The 26,168-nt window shown below is 43.0% G+C and overlaps 1 protein-coding gene across 1 annotated transcript in view; it reads right to left on the bottom strand.

Annotated features, from left to right (window-relative positions):
* The window catches only part of APC4 (anaphase-promoting complex subunit 4), a 75,128-nt gene extending 59,085 nt beyond the window's left edge, over positions 1 to 16,043 (bottom strand). Inside the window, exon 1 of the mRNA XM_068375124.1 lies at positions 15,925 to 16,043. The gene's annotated coding sequence lies outside the window, so the exon portion shown is untranslated. The remainder of the gene's footprint in view (positions 1 to 15,924) is intronic.
* Between the last annotated feature and the right edge of the window lie 10,125 nt (positions 16,044 to 26,168).

Genomic DNA, 26,168 nt, shown 5'->3' with positions numbered 1-26,168 from the left:
AACGATATTGGTCAAGGCCGAGAAGGCAGCTCGTGTTTGGCTAGAAAACCAAGTTGTAGAACATGTAGCCGTTTCGGATGAGAATCCGATGTTCTTGCAGAAGGCATGAATCTCACTGACTCTTTTAGCTGTGGCTAAGCATATCAGGAAAAGAGTCTTAAAGGTGAGATCTTTCAGGGAGGCTGATTGTAGCGGTTCGAACCTGTCTGACATAAGGAATCTTAGTACCACGTCTAAATTCCAACCAGGTGTAACCAAACGACGCTCCTTCGTGGTCTCAAAAGACTTAAGGAGGTCCTGTAGATCTTTATTGTTGGAAAGATCTAAGCCTCTGTGACGGAAGACTGATGTCAACATGCTTCTGTAACCCTTGATAGTGGGAGCTGAAAGAGATCGTTCTTTCCTCAGATATAAGAGAAAGTCAGCTATTTGAGTTACAGAGGTACTGGTCGAGGATACGGATACTGACTTGCACCAGTTTCGGAAGATTTCCCACTTCGATTGGTAGACTCTAAGGGTGGATGTTCTCCTTGCTCTAGCAATCGCTCTGGTTGCCTCCTTCGAAAAGCCTCTAGCTCTCAAGAGTCTTTCGATAGTCTGAAGGCAGTCAGACGAAGAGCGTGGAGGCCTTGGTGTACCTTCTTTACGCGTGGCTGACGTAGAAGGTCCACCCTTAGGGGAAGTGTTCTGGGAACGTCTACTAGCCATCGAAGTACCTCGGTGAGCCATTCTCTCGCGGGCCAGAGGGAAGCAACTAGCGTCAACCTTGTCCCTTCGTGAGAGGCGAACTTCTGCAGTACCTTGTTGACAATCTTGAACGGAGGAAATGCATATAGATCTAGATGTGACCAATCAAGTAGAAAGGCATCTATATGAACTGCTGCTGGGTCCGGGATTGGTGAGCAAAATATTGGGAGCCTCTTGGTCATCGAGGTTGCGAAGAGATCTATGGTTGGCTGGCCCCAGGTGGCCCAAAGTCTCTTGCATACATCCTTGTGGAGGGTCCATTCTGTTGGAATTATTTGTCCCTTCCGATTGAGACAATCTGCCATGACATTCAAGTTGCCTTGGATGAACCTCGTTACTAGTGAAATGTCTAGACCTTTTGACCAGGTGAGGAGGTCCCTTGCGATCTCGTACCATGTCAGAGAGTAGGTCCCTCCTTGCTTGGAGATGTACGCCAAAGCCGTGGTGTTGTCCGAGTTCACCTCCACCACTTTGCCTTGAAGGAGAGACCTGAAGCTTTTCCAGGTCAGACGTACTGCCAGTAGCTTCTTGCAGTTGAAATGCATTGTCCTTTGACTCGAGTTCCATAATCCCGAGCATTCCCTACCGTCTAATGTCGCACCCCAGCCTACGTCCGATGCGTCCGAGAAGAGAACGTGGTTGGGAGTCTGAACAGTCAGGGGAAGACCCTCTCTAAGGTTGATATAGTCCTTTCACCAAATCAGACCAGACTTTATCTTTCCGGAAACCGGGATCGAGACCGCTTCTAGCGTCTTGTCCTTTTTCCAGTGAAAAGCTAGATGGTATAGAAGAGGACGGAGGTGTAGTCTTCCTAGTGACACAAATTGATCCACGGATGACAGTGTCCCTACCAGACTCATCCACAGCCTGACTGGGCAGCGTTCCTTCTTCAGCATCTTCTGGATGGATAGCAGGGCTGGGGGTTGATCGTCTTGTTCAGCAACGTCCTCATCTGAAACTGATGAGGAAACGGCAACGGAGTGGGCAACGTCTGACTCGCTGAATCCGGTCGCACTGGTGGATGCGTGACAGAGCCGGACGCAATATCATGGCACTACTGCACAGTCTGTGAACTGTCAACAACCATGGTTGCGCGAGGAAGTACAGCGTCAACCCGAAACTGTCTAGACTGTCTGGGTTGTGCAGTCAACACCCTACCGGGTTGCTGAGGTTGACGCACTGCGTCACAACAAGTCACCTCTGCTGGTTGTTGAACGTCTTCCTAGTGACACACTGAACGTCAACAACCACCTCCGAGCGTCGCTTAACGTCAACGTGCGACTGGCAACCCACACTGGGTTGCATCGGTGGAGGAACCACCTCAACTGGCAGACGCGAGTAGGATACCTCAGCGTCAACAGGGCGCACAACCAACCGGTAGGAAGGTTGTTGGCCAGAAGGTTCTTCTCCGTATTTAAGTCCTCTATCAAGGACACAAGCTTGGACTGCATGTCTTGCAGCAAAGCCCATTTAGGGTCTACGGGAGCAGGTGTGGCAACAGACGGGGTTAGCGACTGAGGCGGAACCATTTACCATCCCTGGAAGCCTTGTTATGTGTGCATAATAGTACAGCAAAACTTCAAAGGCTCGACAAAAGTTGAGAAGTTGACCTGTAAACAACTGGAGCGTCTCCTGGCTAGGCGCCAGGGCAAGTCTACCAGAATTGAGAAGTCTACCTGGGCAGAGGCATGAACTCCCAAGCCGAGAACTTCTCTCGTGTCCTATCAGACTCTCGCTCTATAAGCCAGTTTAAAAGAAGGGAAATCAAAGGCTGTATCACTGAAACTCCTCCTGGTGCAAAACCAGTCGCCTAGCCAACGTAACGCTCTCTAGGAGAGCGAGAGAGCACTAGCTTAACAACAACGGCTTCGAAGTAGCTAGGCCTAGTGTAAGTTCTGACGTGAGGCGAACGAGGAGCAGCAGTTACAAGATCCGGACGAAGATCCTTAAAAAATCATCATGATTTAATTAAAGTCCATAGGAGGCTAAGCAGCTTAAGGCTCCTCTCCAAATGACAGAGTCCTCTAAGGAATATCAGTAGGAGGGAGAACAGCACTTTCTCATCTACAGGAACCTTGTCCGAGAAAAGCTAGGTATCTCAGTGAGGGTCTCACTGGTGCATTAGCAGCAGACCAGAAGGCAACGTTATGTAACTGCCTGACAGTCTGTGAACTGCCAAAAACTGAACTGTCAACCACAACAGGTGCGTGAGGACATACAGCACTGGTGCATTAGTAGCAGACCAGAAGGCAACGTCATGTAACTGCTTGACAGTCTGTGAGCTGGCAACAACCATAGCTGTGTGGGGAAGCAAAGCCTCTACTCCTGACTGACTAGTCTGCTGCGGGCGAGTAGCGGTAACCACAGTGGGTTGCGGAGGTTGACGCACAGTGTCAAAACAAAGCAACTTAACTCCACCCTCCTGTTGTTGTGGCAACTCGCGAACGTCAACGGAGGGTAGCGTGCGTCTGTGAACGTCAACGTGCGGCTGGCAGGGTACACTGCGCATGGGAGGTGGAACTCTCACAAGCGGAGTGCGGGAGCAGGTAGCGTCAGTGTCTACTGTACGCACAACCGTGGTAGGTTGTAGGCTAACGGGTGCAGCGTCAACCTACTCCGCACGATACTCCTGCATAAAAGATGCTAACTGTGTCTGCATAGACTGTAGCAAAGACCACTTAGGGTCTACAGTAGCAGGTGCGGCAACAGACGGTGTTACTGCCTGTTGCGGTACCGCTTTGCCTCTCTTAGGAGGTGAGCAGTCGTCGGAAGACTGCAGCGAGTCCGAACTGACCCAGTGGCTACACCTGGGCCGTTGGACTTGCGCGGAAGGGACCGACTTGCACTTAATAAGCTGCGAGACCTTGGTCCAAGGTTTCTTACGAGAAACCTCTTCCGCAGACGAGAAGTAAATGGGCTCTCTCGTCTTTGTGTGGGTGGGGCGATCTTGGGTAGATACGCCCGAAACCACGGCCTGACGAACCCATAAGTCGTTCGACATTACTTCTCCCCTGGGCTTGGGAGCTTGCAAGAGGTCCCGGACTAGGTGAACGACAGGCACGAACAGACGAACCCTCGGACGCAACACTGTAACACTTTGCGCATATCACTTTATCACTTCGATTTTCTGTTTTGCACTTATTTCACTGAAATCGAAACTTTTACTGATTTCTACCTGAAACACGCAATTCTACCCTTCATTAAAAGGTAGTAATTGCGAAAACAGTCGTATAATGCAGCTCATTAATACTAGCAAAAACAGAAAACATATAAAGATAAAGAATTCAGTGGCTGGGAAAGAGACTAAACACTAGTTCAATTAAACTACGTTTACAATCTCTCACCGCACATAGCCTGGGGACAAGAATAAAACCCTAGAAACGTTTTACCTTCTTCCCCGTACAGCGACTAGGGAGGAGAGTGACACGAGAACAACGTTACCCGCTTGAACGGAACGTTTTCTCTCATCTCTCTCCCTCCGTCTCAATCTCTCTCTCTCTTTCTCTCTTGATTTCGCACCTGAGAGAAGAGCCCAATTATATATCGTCAAAAAAAACATGTTATATGGCTAAAGGAAAAAACTGAAAGGTTTTCCAAATAAAAAGTTCCTTTAATTTAGAATTTAAACCATTTAAGTTAAGAAAGAATGAACGAAACGTCAGAATCTATTTACTCTTACTGCAAAGTGAAACCGTGATACACTCTCTCTCTATCGTAACGATAGAGCGCATGTTGAACGTCCTGAACGTCAACAACTGCGTAGTCTAAAAAAACAAAACGTTAGTTCATCTTTGAAAACAGTACGAAGACTATCAAAGAAATTCTTTCATAAAACATTAAATTTAAAAAGTTTCAAATTCTTTAAAGGCTAAATACGATATAACGGGCTCAACGTTGATTAACTTCGGTTCCAAGTGAGGACCGCCTACTATCAGGAAAGGTCGCAAATAAACAAAACATAAAAATTTCTTTTTATATGTTTATAATAAATGGAAAGTTAATCGAAGAGGCCTAATAAAGGCGAGAGATATAAAATATATAGATCTATAACGTGTTAAGCAAAATTACTAAAAACCTAAACACACTTCCATCTAAGGGAAGGGTCGGCCATTTAAAAGTGAAAGAGTCCATACTCTCTTAGTCACCATAATTAAATCTATCCAAAACGAGTTCAAGTTTTGAGATGAAGATAAAACCCCTGCATAGCGAAAGCTCAAAACTAGAATAGTGTACTTCACCAAATAGTTGTGAAAACAAATCCAGTTAGTAACAGCGTATTTTAGTAGGTCTTGCCAGTGGCACGACAGAGAGAAAATTGGTTCTGTGTTGACATGGAGTACTTGAGTACCTGCTCGACAGATGGCGCTGTTGATGTACACCCCCACCTGTATAGCGATCGCTGGCGTATTTTGTCCTTAGGTTTTTCTGTCGGGCAGCAGAGCTGACAGCTATATGATCACCGGCTAAGTTTAATATTGAAAAACCAGGGTTTTCAAGAGAGGCCAGGAACACATAAACTGATAGTGAAACCCAAGGACAGACCCAAACCTAACCTAAGGTGTCAGAAGCTAACTAAACTTGATAAATCATCTGTACTTGGCCTAATCAAAACCAGACATTTTAAATGTACAATTGGGATCAACAAATTTGAACAAATTAAGCAAATTTTAAAATCTGAAAATACTACGTTAGGTTGATAAATGGCATTCTATTTTGAGTCATTTTGATGTTGTACAGCTGCTTGGACATGTGGTCCTTTTTAAAAATGAATCTCATATCATCTGACGGTAAAGAAGTAGGAATATGTTAGGGGACAACAACAATATACACCAGTAAATATCTCAGAAAGCAGCCTTTCATATGCCTTTTAATATAACATTTGGGCTAATTATAGTTTTAGTAATGAAATAAATACCAAAATTCAAATCTATTACCTAGCCCATGGCTTTGATTCTGGGGCAAATACATGACTAATTCAGTGCCTTAAGGTTTCATGTCAAGCCATCAAGTTTTACTATACTTTTATTATGGCTTTGACATCAAATAACCTTCCCTACCACCATACCTATAAAATTAGGAAATGCCCAAGTGGAAAACAGGGGTATATGGCACCTCAAAAACTGATTTAGTCAACACTATAATATAATCGGTTTTATTATAGTTACGGATGGGAAAAGCTTTTCAACAAAAATACAGCTTAATCCTTTAGAAAAATGACAAATTCATAGATAATTTGTATTTTTCCTAACTATACAAACCTTAGCTATTTAATAGGGGTATTACTTTCGGCGTAGCTGAAATGACGAGCCATTAATAACTAGCGGTGTGTAGGGGAGGGTAGCTTGCTAACCAACCCCCCTCACACACCTGTGCTTGAGCTCACTTTGCTTGGAGGTAGGACTTCAAGGGGGATAGGGCTGGCGGGCAAGTTTGGTTAAATAGCCAAGGTTTGTATAGTTAGGCAAAATACAAATTATCTACGAATTTGTCATTTGTTCCGTAACTGGAATACAAACCCTTGCATTAGGAAGGGTGGACGTCCCAGTCAGTCTGGCTTTTTGGCTTTGCCCGGGGGCTCCTTATTTGAGTGTGTTACACTCAAGAAATAGGGAGCCCTGCACCTCGCTAAAACCTTGCTACGCAAGGTCTGTGGCCTACACAAGCTGTTTGTGAAGGTATGTAGAAGTGTGACTCGTCCAAGAATGTTGTTCTGAAGTTCTTTAGATAGAAAACTTGTATACTAGGACTTTTCCAATACCACCTCGTCAAGGTATGGGGTCGTAAAAGTATTAATCTTAATACTAGGAACACAAGGAAGCATGGTTTACCTGCGGTGGTTTGAGGTCAGCTATGCAGAGAACCCAGGATGCTCCTTTCCCCAAGAGAGGGGAAGATGAAGAAAAGAATAAGGGCCAGTCAAACCTTTTCATTTATGCAGACTAAAATTGGGTAACAATGCCCTCAACCTACTGCTACTTGTCCAATAAGGACCTTAAGGTTTTAAACCAACTGTTGTGCAGCCACCACAGGACCGATAGAAAAAGTATCGAGTCTCCTGTGGGTCACATCTTGCAGGAAGTGGGATGTGAACGTGGTCTGTCTTTTCCACACCCCAGCTTGAAGAACTTGCGTCACTGAAAAAATTTCTTTTGAAGGCCAGGGACGTAGCTATGTCCCCGACATCATGTGCTCTAGGGCGACGTGACGGAGGAAGGTCTGGATTCAGTGCCAGGTATATGACCAGCAAATCCATGCAGAGATGGTGTTCTTGGTGACCCTCCTCTTAGTCCTTCCTGTGCTGATGAATAGTGCTGGCACACGAGGACGGGCTGCGGCTGTTCCCTTGAGGTACAGCCTCAAGCTTCTCATTGGGCATAGTAAGAGATCGTCTGGGTCATCTGTTACAGTGCAGAGACTAGAAATCCAGAAGGAGTTGAATCGAGGATCTGCTACTCCTGGGTTCTGAGTCTTAGCAATAAACTCAGGGACGAAGCTGAACGTTACCTCTCCCCATCCCATTGAATGGGCAATGTCATACGAGAGACCATGAAGTTCGCTGACTTGCTTGGCCAAGGCCAAAGCTAGTAGAAATACTGTCTTCCAGGTTAGGTGGCGATCTGATGCCTGCCGTAATGGTTCATAGGACCACGTTCCATGGGGGAGGTCTCACTTCCGACTAGGGGCAGGTAAGTTCATAACTCCGTATGAGTAGAGAAAGTTCTAGCGATGAAGAAATGTCCATTCCTTTCTGTCTGAAGGCGAGACTTAAGGCTGAGCGATAGCCTTTCACTGCCGGGACTGAGACGCATTTCTTCACGCAATTACACGAGGAACTCCGCTATTGCTGGAATAGTGACACCGAGTGGAGAGATACCCCTTCTACGACACCAACCACAAAAGACTTTCCACTTTGCCTGGTAGACTGCTGCTGATGACTTCCGCAGAAGTCCAGACATCCTGATCGCAACTTGTTGCGAAAACCCTCTCTCAGAGAGGAGATGCTGGATAGTCTCCAGGCGTGAAGTCGTAGTGAAGCTACGGCTTTGTGGAAGATGTTGGCATGTGGTGGTTTGAGTAGATTGTGTCGCAGAGGGAGTTCTCTTGGAGGCTCCGTTAGGAGTTGCAGAAGGTCCAGGAACTATTCTGCGTGATGCCAAAGCGGAGCTATGAGGGTCATTGAAAGATTGACCGATGTTCTAGTCTTGTTGAGTACCCTCTTCATCAGACAGTACGGGGGAAAGGCGTAAACGTCGATGTTGTCCCACCGTTGTTGGAAAGCATCTTGCCAGAGAGCCTTGGGGTCTGGGACTGGGGAACAGTACAGCGGGATCCTGAAGTTCAGGGCCGTTGCGAAGAGGTCCACAGTCAGAGAACCCCACAAAGTCAGGACTTTGTTGGCTACTAGATGACCCATAGACCACTCGGTACTCACTATCTGAGATGCTCTGCTCAGATTGTCGGCAAGCACATTCCTCTTGCCCGGAATGAAGCGTGCTGATAGTGGTATCGAGTAGATTTCGCCCCATCTCAATATCTCTACTGCTAGATGGGATAGCTGCTGCAAAAAAGTACCTTCTTGCTTGTTGATGTAGGCCACTACTGTGGTGTTGTCACTCATCACCACCACGGAGTGACTTGCCAGGTGCTGTTAGAACTGATGAAGGGCTAGAAAAATGGCCTTCATCTCTAGAAGATTTATGTGGAGGTACTTTTCTGACACTGACCAGAGGCCTGATGTTGTGTGGCGCAGCACGTGGGCCCCCCACCCTTTTTTTTTTTTGAAGCGTCTGAAAACAGCATCAAATCTGGAGGGAGGACGAGAAGATCCACCCCCTTTCGTAGGTTCTCGATTGCCACCCACCACTCGAGGTCTGTCAGTTCCGCAGGTCACATGGGGATCTGGATGTCCGGGGAGTCGTAAGCTTGATTCCACCGGGACTTGAGTCGCCACTGCAGGGATCTCATCCTGAGGCGACCATTGTGAACTAGACGGGCCAGCGATGAAAGGTGACCAAGGACACATAACCACGATTGGGCTGGAAGTTCTTCTCGTCTGAGAAAAGGTCTTGCGACCTTCCTCAGCCTTGCTATCCTGTCGTATGATAGGAAGGCTTTGTGGAGAGTGGCGTCTATAATCATGCCTAAGTATACCAGTCTTTGAGTGGGAAGCAGGGAGGACTTCTCGAGATTTACCATGATCACCAGATCTTGGTAAAGTCTCAGAAGTTTGTCTTGGTGTTGAAGAGGGGTTGACACTGAGTCTGCTAGGATTAGCCAGTCGTCCAGATAACGGAGGAGACGGATGCCAATCCTGCGTGCCCAAGATGATACTAGGGTGAACACTCTGGTGAAGACTTGTGGTGCTGTGGAAAGACCAAAGCACAGCACTTTGAACTTGTATTTTCTGTTGCCCAAGCTGAATCTCAAGTACTTCCTTGAAGACGGATGGACTGGGATCTGGAAGTATGCGTCCTTTAGATCCAGTGTGCACATGAAGTCTTGCGGTCTTACTGCTAGTCTGACCGTGTCTGCCGTCTCCATGCTGAACGGAGTTTGTTTGACAAACTTGTTCAGAGCTGAGAGGATGATGACTGGACTCCAGCCTCCAGACGCCTTCTTTACAAGAAAGAGTCGACTGAAGAAGCCTGGGGATCCGTTGAAGACCTCTTAGAGAGCGCCCTTCTTTAACAGGGTCTGGACTTCTTCCCGAAGGACTTGCCCCCTTGCCGATCCCATGGCAAGGGAGTTCAATAACACTGGATTCGTCGTCAGGGGAGGTAGAGATGTTATGAACGCGACGCAATATCCTAGACTGATCACGGAGATTGTCCAGGAATCGGCCCCGAGTTGCTTCCACCTGATTGCGCAACTTTGTAGGCATCCCCCCACTGGTGGAAATGCAGGGGGACTGCCTACCCTAGCGTTTGCGGCCTCGGCTGCTCCCTCTAGAATTTTTGCCTCCCCTGGAGGACTTTTTGTCTTTCCTTTCTTGGACAGGAAAGGGCTTAGACACCATCATCTTCGCTGCTGTTGTCGTCGTAGGGGTCTTGGCTGGATGGGACTGCTGAGGTGCTGGAGGCTTATAGGGCTTAGATGTTGAAACCCTATGGAGGAGGGAGTCTTGATGTGACTTCCTCCACCTCTCAGCAGCATATTCCACATCCTTAGGCTCGAATAGAACAGACTCCTCCATGGAAGAATGTCTGAGCCTATTGATCTCGGCGCTAGAAACCTTCTGGTGGAATCTCTCAGCTGCTGCATCCCGACGTTTCAGGATGGTATTTGCCAACAAGTTCAAGACTTGGTGGGCCAGAAACTCAATTGTGCGAGTACCTGAGAGGAGGAAGGTTTCCATAGCTTTCCTGGTACGTTCCTTGGAGAAATCTTCAGGACGTATCAGGATACCTAAGGTCCCCAACCAGATATCGAGCCACGAAGTGGCTTGCATAGCACACTTCGCTACCTTCTCCTGGTTGAGGATCTCGGCTGCCGAGAACGAAACCTGCCGGTTGGAGAGTCTCTCAAGAGGGACACCCCTGGTTAGCTCTTTTAGCGAGTGGTAAAGTGGAAGAGCTAAACAAGGCTCCTCCAGGATCTCAAAGTACCTCCTCTGCTGTACGTGAGGAGGTGGGAGGAGCTTGTTGGTGGTACCGAAACGGTTGGAGGAGGACTTCTCGGAGAGCTGCTGGGCGATCTTATTCCTGGTACTCTTTACCCAATGAGACCAGGGCAGGGCTGCACTGGTCTCAGAGGGATTCTGAGTACCAAAGATGTGATCTTTGCTCTCTCGAGAAGGGATCTCTGGGTCGGAAAACCCGTTGAGAGCCCTCATTAAAGTCAGAACCTGCCAAAATGCGTGTTCTGACTCCTGCTGGTCTCCTCCTGTTGTAGGACTTGCAGTGAAGTCTCCTTCTATCCCCAAAGACTCTTCTTGGGGAGAATCGCGGACATTCCCTGAGTGGCTGGCTGGCTCCATCTTAGCCCTAGTGGAGGACTTAAGCAATCTTTTGGAGTCTTTGGATTCCTTCCGGGGAAAGATGTAAGACTCCAACATTGATGAGGGTGGCATGTTCCTTCTAATCCCGGACTATGTGGAACTCTCGGCGTGAAGAGAGGTTTCCTCCATTGGTGCGATGGGGTAAATCTCTCTTAGCGTGATTTCCTTGGTGACGGGAGATCTTCGTCTGAAAGGGAAGGAGAGTCAGTCCGAGGAATAGGAGGAACCTGCCTTGAAGGCGGAGTCGCCCCTGGGAAAATGACCACATCCAGAACTCCTCTTTTCCTCTTCAGAGGGGTAGAGAAAGCCATGGTTCCGTGTCCTAGCTCAGAGAGGACAGGCTTGAAAGCCTGAGTTACGGCTCTGATCGGGGCACTAAACCAGGGCTGTTGGCTGACAGACGTACTGTCAGACATACCCCCTGAAGGGAAAGGGACTGAAGGATCCCTGGGAGGAGTCACTGGAATATGTGGATTCGCCTTTGGTAGCTTTGGGATCCTGAACAACTCTGGAAGTTTCCCTTCTCCCACAATGCGCGGTGGTATGCGCTTGCGGAGAGGGGAATGAGGCGATGGCGACCTTGCCGGACGTCGTTCCTTGTGATGCGCAGGCTCACATGCAGGAGAATATTGACGTTCGCGCGAGGGAGAATAATGGCGCTCGCGCGAGAGTGAATATTGAAGATAGCGGGCGGGAGACTGATGGTGCGCGCAGGAGAATCACGATAAGCACGCGGGAGTGTGTTAGCGCGCATCTGTCAAACCCTTAGGGTGCGCGTGCGCCGGAGAATGTTCCCTAGCACGCGGGCGCGCTGTAGATTCATGATGGGCGCGCGGGAGAATGTTGGCGCGCATCCCTAGGCGATGGATGGCGCGCGTGCGCATGGCGCGAGCGAGTATCTTTGTAAGTGCACGCAGGAGAAGGCTGGCGCGCAGGTGAGCGCTGGCGCATTGATAAGGAATGGCACGAGGGTGAGGGCAGCAAAGCTGTCTCATCTACAAACTTGCCTGCAGGAGAAAGTTGGCGCGCAGGAGAATGTTGGCGTGCGGGAGAGTACTGGCGCACAAGAGAACAATAGCTTGCAGGTAATTTGCGCGCAGGAGAACGCTGCGCAGGTGAACGCCGCGCAGGTGAATGTTGACGTGCAGGTGGGCGCTGGCGCGTAGGAGATTGTTGGCGCATACGTGCAGGGCGCGTGAGCGCAGGGCTAGCAGGCGATCGTTGGCTCGCCCTGTGTTAGGGCGAGCAGGATGAGCAGCGCGCTGTAGTGATGCAGTCTGACGAGCTACTGATGAGCGCTTGTCAGGTTGCGTGGATTGTTGGCGTGCAATAGCGCGTTCAAGTGGAGCCTTGTTAGGCCCATGCAGGAACGGCAACGGCAGGTCTGTCGGGTGGAAGGTCGACGTGTCCTTTAAAAGGACGACCTTCCACCGAAGGAGATCGCGAACGATCTGCTGAAAGGTCTAGGACCAATGCAGGTGCAGTGATGGAAGATCGGTCTACAGGCTCCTCTGCAGGGGACTGCATAGAAGACGTTGAACCAAAGAGGCGCCTCCTCATCACAGCTGAAGGAAGGCCTCTATGGCGAAGAGGAAGGCGAGCCTCCCGACGGATGCGTCCTCTGGGGACCGTTGGATCAGCAAGCTGACCTTCAGCAGTCCTCCAAAGAGGAGTCTCTCTAAGTGAACTCCCCAGAGGGCGAGAAACATTAGCAGGAGAGACTGACGATGGACTTAGTTTCCCCCTCGTAGGATGATCAGGAATGGGGGGAAACTAAGCCATCAGCTACCGTAGAGTCTGGAGTGGAAGAGGAGATGGGTGAAACCGCATTTGATACCTCTGACACCACAACGTCGACAAGAGACAGAGGATCAACCTCTGACGGTGACGACGATTGCTTGACAGCAGCACCCAGGCGGATATAATCAAGCAAAACCTCCTTGGAGGGCAAACCCGTAAGCCCCAAGGAGGACCAAAGCTGAAAAAGGGAAGTTAGTGACATGTCCTCCCCCGGGGGGAGAGGTGGAGCTGGTACACTAGGGGAAGCAACGTTATCTCTCGAGACCCGAATTTGGTTAGAAATAATTCGGTCTATGCTACCACTCGACGGTCTCTCGAAAGAGACCGACCGAGTGGGAGCTTCGGAGGAAGTTTGGGCAACAGAAGAAGAGGCCTTGGGTTTTTCTTCCATCGAAGCAACCTTCGAAGGAGAAATATACCGCTTAGACTTCTTCTTCCGCTGTCATGAAAACCTCCCCCACTGGGAGGCTGACCACTCTCTACACTTGTTGACACTATCACACCGTTGGTCCCTACAAGGACAAAGGGCGTAAAGATCGGTCTCGACCGCCGACATGAACGTTCCACAGGGGCGGTCGGGAAAACCAGGGCAGGTGCGCATGGTTGCAGAGGCCAACTTCATGTACACAGTAACTAGAAAAAGAAAGAACAAAAAGCGTTAATGGCTGCCAATATGACCGTGTGGGTAGTAAACCCTCGTTAAAAATTAATGACTCGTCATTTCAGCTACGCCGAAAGTAATACCCCTATTAAATAGTGTGGTATGTATTCCAGTTACGGAACAAACGCCCTTGTGTTTTTCTCACGCAAAACCCACTGATCCCACGGGGGTCCCCCATTATCGATGTGTGTATATATATATATATATATATATATATATATATATATATATATATATATATATATATCTATATATATATATATATATATATATATATAATATATATATATATATATATATATATATATATATATATACATCGATAATGGGTAACCCAGGGTTTTGCGTGAGAAAAACATATTGGGAAATCGGTATATAATGGTAAAACAAGAAGTTGAACTGATTGTTCTGTTTGCTTGCCATTGAAATGAACGTCAAATTCGGTTAAATCACATTATTTACTACAGGAAAACATATGTTTTCTTTTTGAAATGTTTTACCATCTGTAACTATAATTTTACCATATATTTTGCTGTCGTCACATCGATCGTTTAATTCCAATGTTGACAGTGCATGCCCGCGATTTTTCCTAGAGCTCCCTATAAGTCTCTTTGTCTTACATAAGAATAGGGCTAGGGTTACTGCAAATGAAGAACAAAAACACAAGGCAACACAACCCAAGAGCAGAATGAAGTATTAACCAGATTAACAACCAGAGGCACCCAAAACACCCATAGGGTTCCTCCTAATTTAATTCAACGTTAGATATGTTTTAGGATATTGCTAAAACGAAATGAAAACCTTCCGAGTAGACATGAGGGTGCAAGGCACCAAGGTATGCATTCACAGTACCCTAACAAACAAGAGCGTATAATCATATAATTTACAATAATGGGTTAAGACAAAGAACAAGAAATAAAGGGTCCAATGAAAATTTATTTGGCAACCTAACCTAGAATAGGTATATGGGGGTTTGTAGGAAGTTGAGTTACAGAAGAATGTAAATATATGATACTTTATTTTCTAGCCAAATACATGAACCATATATATTTCCTACTGGCTATCTTTTTATGCATTTCTGACCATGATTATTGAGGCAAACCACCCGTTCATGAATTTGTGGAACCCCCCCCCCATATAAAGCCAATTATGGAGGACCTCAGTGGGAAACCGGGTTTTTTGGGTGGGGAAATGACATAAACGAGGGATTTACAGCAATAATAATGGTCAGAAATGCAAAAGAAGCTCAAGATAACCAGTTGGAAAAATATATGGTTCATGTAAATGGCTGAAAACTGGCAAAATATAATTATTTAACATTTTTGAGATTTGCAAAAGGGTACAGAACCTAACAAACCCACCTAACCTAACCTAATGGTTCCCAGGTTACAACTCCTAGCAGGGGGGCAAGCCCCGGGACCCCCCTGGTCATAACCCCTAGCCGGGGTAAGCGCCCGAACCCCCCTTCCCAGGTCACAACCACTAGCCGGACCACCCCCCATTCCCAGGTCACAAACTAAAAATTAATCACAAATTAATCCTTACAATATGATAAAGTAAATCACAAATAAATCCTTCCATTAAGAAAACATAAATCCCAAGTAACTCATTACCTAATGATTGACACCGTCACCTATTTTCTTTTCTTGGTAATCTTTACAAAATCTTTGCATTAGAAAATGTTCTGGCCTTCATTGAAAATTATGTCACAATCGAACTTTTGAGGCCTTAATTCGCTGTTATTTTCCAATTTCCCATAAGTATCAATAGCTTTACACTGAACGGAAAGCATTTTCATCATATTCAATTGTCGGCATAAACAAAATTACACTAAATTTTTAAATAGATTGATGTGCTTCCCTTCTTGGAATGTCTTTAACTTAAAACTGAACACAATGGTGGGAAAAAAATGGCTGTTAAATAACAACATCCGGGAACTTATGAAGAACTACAGTATTTGTAATTGGTTTGAAAAAACCATCTGACAAATATCTCATTTTAAATGCACAGAAAGCACCCCAAACCATAGGAAAACGCATGCGTAATAAGTCCCCTTCAGTCTCTCAGATGTAAACAATGGACTTGGAGTGAAAAACACACTTCACATTTTAATAGACCGAAACGTAATTATTATGCCCCAGCCCATATTAAACATATAAAGAAAAATACCAAACTAGCCCGTACTCTTCCGTATTTTATAGCGAATTCCAGTTTCGCTAAATATTAGAGTATCATATATTAACCCATTAAAAAAACATCCTAATCTAACCAAAGGGGCCTTTGTATATCAGCGGCCAGTTCCTCCAGCGTGCATAAAAAATAGACAACTAACCTAAACTTCGCCCACCCCATAACCTAACCTACAAGTCATTTCCTTACCTACTTACCTAATTGGGGGTCGGACAACCCACTGCGAACCCCTTTGCACTGCCGTATTCTTAGCCGTCGTCATACATACAGGTGGCCGTTATCATGCACACACCACTATCCAAACACAACACAATCACTTTTAAAAAACCTAATCTAACTTAACCTATCCTAAACTAAGCATTAAATAAATTACATGGTACAATTAACATGATACAAACAAAGGTAATGTTATATACTGGCAGCACAACCACTAAGGTATTCGACACTCGTATTTTGTACGGTGTGCTTTGAGGTTACCATCAATTCAAACTAGTCTAAGCCTTCAGCAATTAATGTATATCAAAATTACCTTATAAATCACTTCATTTAACCCGCCTTGCATAACGAGTTAAACTTTTCTACCATGAACTTGGAAAATGTACACAAAACAAACGTCAAAACGAATTTTGACTTAAAATTACTGCTGCCCAGGGTTGCCAGATGGGAAAAATCTCCTACGGCCAAATTATTTTCATATGACGGCCAAACCGGCCAAATCAACTATGGTTTACGGCCAAAATTCGGCCAAATATTATTTTTTTTTATTACACTAACTACTATCATTAGCCTATTATTATTAGTAATGCAGATGTAAGTATGTAGTATAAAAGGCTATTAATTAGATATGCATGAGTAGCAGGCCTAAATCAGGTATTAATCCTTCACTTCTTTGCCATGAATTTACATTTATCTATTGTCATTACTCTCATGCAGTTAGTATCACATTGTATGCATTCAAACACACAAACAAGTATGAGCATAAATTAATTAAATGCATATGTGTATTTTTTATGGGCATGTGAAGAGAGAGAGAGAGAGAGAGAGAGAGAGAGAGAGAGAGAGAGAGAGAGAGAGAGAGGGGGGGGGGGGGGGAACTTTGCTGAAGTAGAAAAAGGTTTACTTAATGACATAATGGTAATCAATCACCAATCACAGCACTATTTTTTATAAAGTCTCCTTTTGGCTGTTTAAAACGTCAGGTTCAAATTCACACTGATGCTCAAGTTAAGCTAGAAATGTATCTAATTCGATGCATTTCTTTATTTAGTACTAAACGCGTACTTGTCTTGTACTGTGTGTGTATCTGTCAGTAAGCAATATAGCCTGTAGGTTACGTTGCTGTTACATCACTTATCTAGTACTGAACAAGTAGTAAACATACACTTGTACTGTATGTGTCTGTCAATAGGCAACATAGCCAGTAGGTTACGTGGTTGTTACATCACTATACTGTCATTTCATTTGATATTTTACTGATTAGAAATAAAAATTAGATATAACATATGAAAGATAAATGATATTACATGAAATGTAATCATTTTGAAAACAATACGGCCAAAATTCGGCCAAATTGTTTGGCCGTCGATGGCTAATAGTTTACGGCCAGAGAGTTTTCCATACGGCCAAATTTGGCAAATTTGGCCGCAAAAACGGCCAGATGGCAACCCTGCTGCTGCCTACATCTTTTGAAAGTTAAATACATTGCCGCTTGAACGGCACTTCAATAATGTACACGTACTGTGGTTAAATTCGACTTGTTTAGTTTTAGAACATTATGAGTCTCATTTTCTACCTCTCGTTCATTATTCCTTCTTAAATCTCCCTGTGATCTTTCAAGAATAATTTTCCATACAGGTGCCTGTAGGCTATTAAGTACAGGTATTTCATCTCTAACTTTAATGTTCTTTGGGTAGGATAATAAAAAACAATTCTTTCACATTTCCATTGAAATGATAATCCTTATTTTACGTGTATATCACTTCTTGACATTTAGGTGTAAAGAGTTTGAAGAGATATTTAACAACAATAATAAATAGTATTTTGCTTTGCACACCAATCTACTTTTTTATTTCTTTTGAATCCTTATTTTTAGATCGCCAACACTAAAGTGCAAGTATGGACTCATTTGCATTATATTCACCAACTTTATTTTTTTTGGGGGGGGGCCTTGTATTTACTTTCTTCCTCGGCTGATATTTCCTCTACATGCACCTAAGAATTATATATTTTCACTTACACGTATTTAAAGTATATTGTAAAATAATGCCTTTCACCACTTCTCATTAATCAGATCAAACTAGCTTGCATTTTTCCTGAATGAAATACATATAACATGAGGAATATAATTCGAAATTTGGTAGAATAGCTAGTGTTGACTCAAAATATTCTTGTTAGTTGACTTATTTACATTAGGAAACCAAACGTCTCAACACTAAAAGAAAAGTGAAAAAATTTGCCTGGAAAGGCTTTCCGTGCTTATAGTTTATAAGCAAAAGAAAAAAAAAAGGGGCGAATATTGACCAACATAGGTTTTCTGAGACTGATACAGAAATTCATATAAAATCACTTAAAAAGGCTTATTAATAACTTCATTTCAGTAATCGTCGCTCACACTAACCCCACCTGAAGTGAATGGCAGTTGTTTTTCATTATCTGTTGGCTATATGACGGGACTCACCAGTTTTATGCACTATTGCTTTGTTTTCGGATTTATCACAAGTATTTTGTATATAGGCTATTGGTTATGATACTACCACTAGGGTTATTGGGTTCTTTGACGGGCCAGACAGAATTGGATCCCTCTCTTTAGTTACGCCTCATTTTGCTTTGCCTACACATATATCAAATAGTCCGACCCATTAATACTATAGTCATTCTCTTCAGTCCTTAAACACCAGACAACACTTGGATTGCCAAACTATTCTTCTTCACTCAAGGGGTTAACTAATGATACATAATTGTTCAGATGCTACTTTCCTCTTGGCAAAGGTAAAAAAAATTAACAATTGTTTTCTAGTCTTGGGTAGTGCCATAGTCTCTGTACCATGGCCTTCCACTGTCTTGGATTAGAGTTCTCTTGTTTTATGGTACACTCCGGAACGCAGTTCTATCTTCTTTCTCTTATTTTCAAGTTTTTATTGTTTATATATGGAAGATCTAATTTAATGTCATTATTGTTCTTAACTTATTATATTTTGATTTTTACCTCTCTTGTAGTTTATCTATTTCCTCGTTTCCTTTCCTCACTGGAGTATTTTTCCCTGGTGGAGCCCTTGGGATTATAACATCTTGCTTTTCCAACTAGGGTCATAGCTTAGCTTGTAATAATAATAATAATGATAATCATAATAATAATAACAACAACAACAATAATAATAATAATAATAATAATAATAATACATCGAACGTTGTATATTTTCATTTAAATTTCACAGAAAGTTTAAACTATGATTGTGGGCACAATATTAGATATGCAAGTATAAAGCAATTCATTCTGCAGAAAGTTAATTGTTATCACTTACCTCACACACAAATGCCGCAGCTTGCATACTCTATTCTACTATATCGTGCAACTTCTTTAGTCGGCGTTTTCATTTCCTTAATTCTATGACAGTGCTTCTAAATTTTCTTAGTCCTTTGCCGTAGAAAAATATGTTCTGTTCATCACGATTCTGTCTCTGCATAACTCACAAACTCTATCACGTTAAATGTTTCTATATTTCTAAGTCTATTATACTCAGGTCTTGTTTTCATTCCCATTACTGTTTCCTAATTAGTGTCAAGTTCACCTACATAATCTCTTCTGTCATTACCATTTACTAACCTCGACTTGGTCATATCTGCTTTCTTTTCTTCTTTTAATTTCATTTGCCACTTTACGTTTTATTTCTTTCTTGATTTCTTGCTTTATATACTTCTTCAATTTCAATTATCTTCTTTTACATTTCCATAATGCCCTTTTCCCCAGCATTTCCCACATAGTTTCCTTCTTTGGCCTTCCAGTAGTTGCTTAACTAATCGTTTATCATTTGATGAAATACTGTTATGAAACAGCGTAACATTTTTATACTCCATTCTATTCTCAACTGCCCATATTGCTATTTCCGTTATTAACGTGCGTGTGTGTTAATACTAACACAGCTGACTTCTGTGGATTGGTGCTTAAAGTAATTTTTTTTTTAGTTCTTCCAAACTGCGGCAGTTGCTTATAGATTTTTTTTTTCACTTTGTTTCTGTTATTACTGGGAAATATTGTATCATCTACATATAACAGAGCCTCTGCTCTGGTTATTCTAATCAAAGTTATCGCCTTCTTGCTTATAGTATTAACTTTGTCAATAACAAGAAAACAATTTTGGGCCAAAAATTGTCTCAATTCCCTCTGTATATCCAGTATAGGACTCTTAATCATCGGTTTACCTTTCTCGTTCAATTTATATATAATTTTAGGCAGATATAGTTTATAGAAATTTTACTGCCTCCCCAAACTCAATGTTCCCGAATAAATATAATCTTTAAAAGTACTCAGTGTGATAAGGTGATCTATTCTTTATGCCACCCTACACACTGAAATCTGCTAATCTTGTACTTAATCCTTAATTTTCATTAATACTGGCTTCTTCGTAATAAATAGTCATCCTCTATTGTCAACATCTATTCTGATCCCTTTAGACTTGCCTACTGATATTTCTAAATCATCCCATTCATCTGGTATATCTATTATCTCCGGGCCCTGATGAAGCTGTACAAGTCCTTCATCACAGTCACTAGGTGGGTCTTCACGAGAACCATATACGGATCTGGGACTCTAACGTCCCCGGCCATGACCTCAAGCTGAATTTGATGACAGGGAGGCAGCTAGTCTCTCTTTGGTCTCCTGCTCCCGACGGAGAAGGTGGTCGTTCAGCTTCGGAAGATCTTCGTTGAACTGACGTCCAGCCACGTCAGGGTCCAGTTTCCCGACCGTGAAAGTAAACTGGATGTCTTTCCAGAATCTGTCGTCGGGGGGAAGGGCGAGGGAGAGAGGCCTACACTCCTCCAGGGTAGGGCAGGGCTTTCCTTCCTCCACCGCCTTCATGACCGCATGGAAGGCCTTTTCTACGAAGGGAAAGGTCGTAGAAGAGGGAGCAAGAAAGGACGGGTGCTTCTTACTCAATGCCGGCATTTTAGAGTTGGTAAAACCGCGACTCTTAAGGCACTCTGCCAGCATGGCTTGGGCTTTTGAGTGATCAAACACGATCACCTCTTTGGGTTCAGTCTCCTCCTTGGAGGCCGGTTCGGACCTGAGTCGGACGTAACAGTCTGGGTAAGCCTCAAAGTTAGGGAAGAATTCCACTTCTTCCAAAAGGATGGACCCTAACTTGTCGTTGATAAAGATTTTTCTCGTTGTAATTGGCATATGCTAGGCGTACCTTCAGGGGTTAGACTCCGAGCAGGAGGGAAGGTCCTTAACCGAGATCTTCTTTGGTTGCTTACATCCCATCAAACGACTTGTGAGCTCCGCTGAATGCTTATTGAGCTTCTCGTCCATCAGTGCCACCAATGCCCGGATGGCATCTTCGGTGGCGGGTAGCAGGGGCTGCGAGGCGGCGGAGGTGGAGGGGACTGGCTCCTCGACCACTACAGGGGCTGCCGGAGGTGGTGGGGTGACCTCGCCCTCCGAATCAGGGTACTCCACCTGATCCTCTTCTTCCTCTGGATCCTCACCCATGAGGGTCCTCTCGGTGTTGTCGGACACGTCCGACATCTTCTCCACCTCGTCCAGACTACACTTGCTAAGCGTGGTCTTGATGTCGGGCTCAACAGTCAGTTGAACCAAGGGGAACTACAGAATCTGCTGACGCTTTTGGGAAAAGCATGGCACTCATCTTCTCATTGGGGAGATACGGCCCGGTGGCGTTCTTCTGGAAACCGCGCACCCACTTGCGCAGTTTCTCTCGAGCATTGTCCCTGGCCTCCGCGGACGGAGGGTTGTCGAACGCCTCATCAAGGAGGCCTTTGCAGATTGAGCAGGACTGTGGATCCCAATATTTAAGGTTGCCCTTTTTTGCTGTACAGGGGGCGTGGGTCCGGCACGCCTTATGCCCGTAGAAGTCCGGGCGGCGAACTCCGCAGAAGGAGCTCTCACACTTCAGGTTCTCCTCCTTTCCAGAAGAAGGCGAGGCAGAAGGTTGAGACATGGCGAAGGATGCACAAGATAAAAGATGATCACTGGGAACGAACAAACGATGTTGGGAGCTACCAGACAAGGAATGAGGATGGACGTGACGTCACACAGTATGGCGGACGGTTTGTTTACGTTGCGAGTACCGTAACAGTAACGAAGGAAGGGTAACTTTGGAACGGCTCCTCAGTTACCTCGCCACCTTTCTCCCTCGAAGCGTAAACGCTAGGTGGGGTGCAGATAGCCATGTGGCGTTAATGCATGCGTCCCCTGTTGATATACGATATCCTAGAGGGAAACCTTTAGGGTACTCGCACCAGAAGTTACAATTCTGTGAAACCTTTAGTTTAATTCTCTGGGAATATTTATGGTAGTCATATATACCCAAAAGAAGCTACTGAAGGAACCTTCCATCAGGACGACATGGCCATCTCACCCAAAAATAGATTTTTCGCTTCGCTCAAAATCCGTTATCTCTTCCACGACATTTATAATTCCTCTTACGTTATTCTTCATGTCTTGTCTTCTAATTTTTCAAGGATAGTATAATTGTATTTACTAATTGTCGCATTGTCTTTTTCTATTCTTTTTAATTACTCAGCTGAATGACAGCTAATATTTTTTTTCATCTTATCATTCCATTTCAGTATTAATTATTTCTAATTCAATGAGATCTGTATAACAAAATTCTAATATTTTCATAATATGAACATTTTCTATTGTTACCCCATCTTTATTTCTGATGGTAGCCTAGTCAGTAAAATAAGTCTATGTTCATCCATAATTTTCTCAAAGAAGTGCTGCTCTTTATACTTCATCTGCTGTTTTCATTTTATTTTATTACGTTCTTACTCTTTTTGTTAAACTTTGTTTTTTGCAATCTCTTGCCACATCTCTCCCAAAAACCTCATCTTGACATATTTCTTTTTACTCTTATTCTATCGCCATCCCCCAAAACTTGAGGATATTTGATAGACCGGCAGCTTTAGTATCAGAATTCTTCTCTTCTGGGTACTCTGCTTACGTATCATTTGCCGGTGCATATGTGGATGAGATCTAATGAGGGGTAGATGGAGATGGTTTGGGCATGCTCTTTGCACTCCCCAAGAGATTAGTTCACCAAACGTTCAGCTGGGCTCCACAAGGCACTAGAAGAGTTGGAAGACCCAAACCTACATGGCTGACAACTACGAAGTGCATAGTAGGAGATGGTGAATGGAGAAGTATTGAATTAAAAGCTCAAGATAGAGACTGGCGAAATCTAACTGAGGCCTTTTGTGTAAGAGATAATGATGCTGATGACTATTTTATATTCTTGGGCATGTTACTTAATGTTTTTGGATGCCACTAAAATAAATGTGTATATTGTAAGCACCTCTTCTAGGAGAAGGACACTCCAAAATCAAACCACTGTTCTCTAGTCTTGGGCAGTGCCATAGCCTCTGTACCATGGTCTTCCACTGCTTTGAGTTAGAGTTCTCTTTCTTGAGGGTACACTCGGGCACACTATTCTATCTAAATTCTTTTCCTCTTGTTTTGTTAAAGTATTTATAGTTTATATAGGAATTATTTATTTTAATGTTGTTTCTGTCCTTTGAATATTTTATTTTTCTTTGTTTCCTTTCCTCACTGGGCTTTTTTTCCCTGTTGGGGTCCCTGGGCTTATAGCATTTTGCTTTTCCAACTAGGGTTGTAGCTTAATAATAATAATACACATGTACATAAATATTTGCAAACATACATGTGTATACTGTATACAATGTGTGTATGTTCGTGTGTTATGTAATTCTAGGACTTTTTGAGCTTTACTCCAATGTATTAATTAGTAAGACTTTTGCAGTCATTTGTTTATATTGCTAGTTTTTTTTTCTTTTAAATGTGCATGGAATACAGACTATTTACAATTGGTGGTGTTTGGTTATGAAATTCACTAATATCAAGTTCCTTATATTGAGTTCAAAATAAAAATTAATAATTCTGAATATAAAAAATTCATGTACAACCCATTTAGATGTACAATTCAAAACTGACTAGTTTTACTTGTTTTTTTCAACATAATTTCCATATTGTATTGTAAGAATGTACATAGTTAATTGAGGTGCTTAACTTGGGTATCTTAACTCTTACTATATTCATAATATGAATTCATTTGACCTAGATGCCAGGTAGAGCAAGAGTTAAAACAAATTTTCTATATATTGATTACTGAACTAGAAAAATTATCAAAACTATTGCAGATTAATTTTACATACCGTATATAAACATAGGTTTATTATGATCTATGAATTTCGGCCGAGTGCCAGGGCACCATAGTTCAATTAGTGCCACTTGGGGGAAAACCCTGCAGTTACACTATGGAATAAAAGCGGGTAATGGTAGACAACAAGACGGAAAAAAAAGAAACTGGAATAGAGGTATAATAAAATCCAAAACAAAGCGATTGGTCCCACTGCCTTGGAGGGTTAACTTAAGGAGCTCCCCTGAAGATGAAGCAAGCACAGGTTATTGGTATTAAGATGAAAGCCAGGATACTTCTGTGAATATTTTAGGTCTCCTGCAGGGGCCAGGCTTTCCCTAGTCATCTGACATTGCACAGTTCTGTCAATTATGAGTAAGTCATTGCCAGAGATTAATATCTACAGTAGACTAGGAATAAGAAACTCAATAGACTGCAAGTTCCTGTCCAACAAAGTAAAATGAGATTCAGCAGCTGATGACCAAACAGGAGAACAATACTTGAAACAAGGCAGAATGAAAGAATTAAAACAGTTCTTCAGACTAGATTGATCACCAAAAATCTTAAAAGAATTTCTCAATAAGCTAATTTTTTTTTTGTGAAACTGAAGAAGAAACAAACTGAATATGTTTCTAAAAAGTAAATTTGCTATCAAGAATCACACCTAAATTTTTAAAAAATATAGAGTTAAACAAAACTGTCAATGCCGATCTGGATGTTGACGAGCCAGTGCCCTCGACCTACTTACAATCATACTTTTGAGTTTTGTTAAGGTTCAACTTCATGCTCCATAATTTGCACCATGCTCTAATTGTACCTAGATCGCTATTAAGGAATTCAATAACCCCAGATCAACATTAACGAGATGGAATTGAAGTAAAGAAAATAGCATCATCTGCTTATGTAATGAGTTTGTTTTCTAGGTCAAATCACATATGTGTACTGTATATAGCATGAAAATTAATGAACCAAGAACACTACCCTGACTAATACTAGATATTACATTCCTATACTCACAATGGTGCCCATAAACAACAGCTCTAAAATCCATTGCTAAAAAAATCAATAATGATCCCAAGAAAAGACCCACCTGCTCCTAACCATTTGAGTATGAAAACAAGGGCTCATGATTAACATAGTCAAAGGCAGCACTAAAATCAAGGCGAATCATACAAATTCTACGATCACTATCAAGGAATTTCTGTACGCTGTTTCCATCATTCATATACACTTTCAATAGCACTTCACAACCTACCATTTATACCATATACTTTCAAAATTGCCTTGTAGCAAATACTACCATGAGCTGTTTTTAAGTTGATGTATGTTCCACACATTGTATTCTTTTTCTTTTCAAATATCTCACATAATTGTTTCAAAACACACACTGGATCCATTCACTCTCTCACTTGTCTAAAACTATCCTAATTTTCCTTTATGAGTTCCTCTGTCAATTACCCTACTTTCTTAGTCAAAATCTCATAAAAACCAAACAGCAACTCACAAAAAAACCACCAAAAGTTTGTACCCTTCATATTGATTCAATCCTTGTGAATGGGTATTGCAGTAATCTTTGTTGTCATGATCGGTTGAAGCTATCCTTTAGGAGTGTGTTTTTTTCCCTTGCCTTAGAGTTTGTTCAGAATTTGTGATTTGATTTATAAATTTGGGGGTACACTGTATACGTCAGCACTGGGGCCTGTAAGGGCATTCAGCACTAAGTGCAAATAAGGGAAATCGAGCAGTTGCATTATAAGTAAAAGTTAGAAGTTGGACAGCATGAAAGTATGGAAGCAGGAATGGAGGTAAAGTAGGATATAAAGGAATTGTAGTTAGGGACTAAAGGAATGCTGCAAAGACCCTCAAGTAACACCTACCATATTGTAAGGTGCACTGACAACACTAGTCCTACAGAGCCGATTGTGTGGAGGCCAGTAATCATTTCTTCCTTTAGTTTTGATGAATTTTGTTTTAATTTATAATGATCCAAAGGATTACCTCTCCTGACTTGGATGTGTTTTGTCCATTTATATTTAATTTGTTGTTCTCTACTGTATTATGACGTTGGCTGTAGCTCTATCGTATCATGCTGTAGTTTCCTTTGTTTGCTTGTAGTTAAATTTTAGTAAATGATTACGCTAAGGCATAAAAATGGTGTAGGCATTTCATTGATTTAAGCTACTGTCACTTAGAACGTTATTCATGTGCACTTACCTGTTTAAATATCAAAGCACAATTCTGTTGATTTTGATTGAAGAATAATTTGTTTAAAGTTAAGCATGGCAATTTATTCTGATCTTAAGTCATCTGTAATGAAAAATAAATTTAACAGGGTTTGAAACACTGGCCAATTATTAGTTTTCTGGTGTACATT

This window comes from Palaemon carinicauda, chromosome 6, assembly GCF_036898095.1.
Source record: "Palaemon carinicauda isolate YSFRI2023 chromosome 6, ASM3689809v2, whole genome shotgun sequence".
Taxonomy (NCBI): Eukaryota; Metazoa; Arthropoda; class Malacostraca; order Decapoda; family Palaemonidae; genus Palaemon; species Palaemon carinicauda.
Note: the sequence above shows the minus strand (reverse complement) of the source record. Positions and strands in the feature narration are given on the sequence as shown.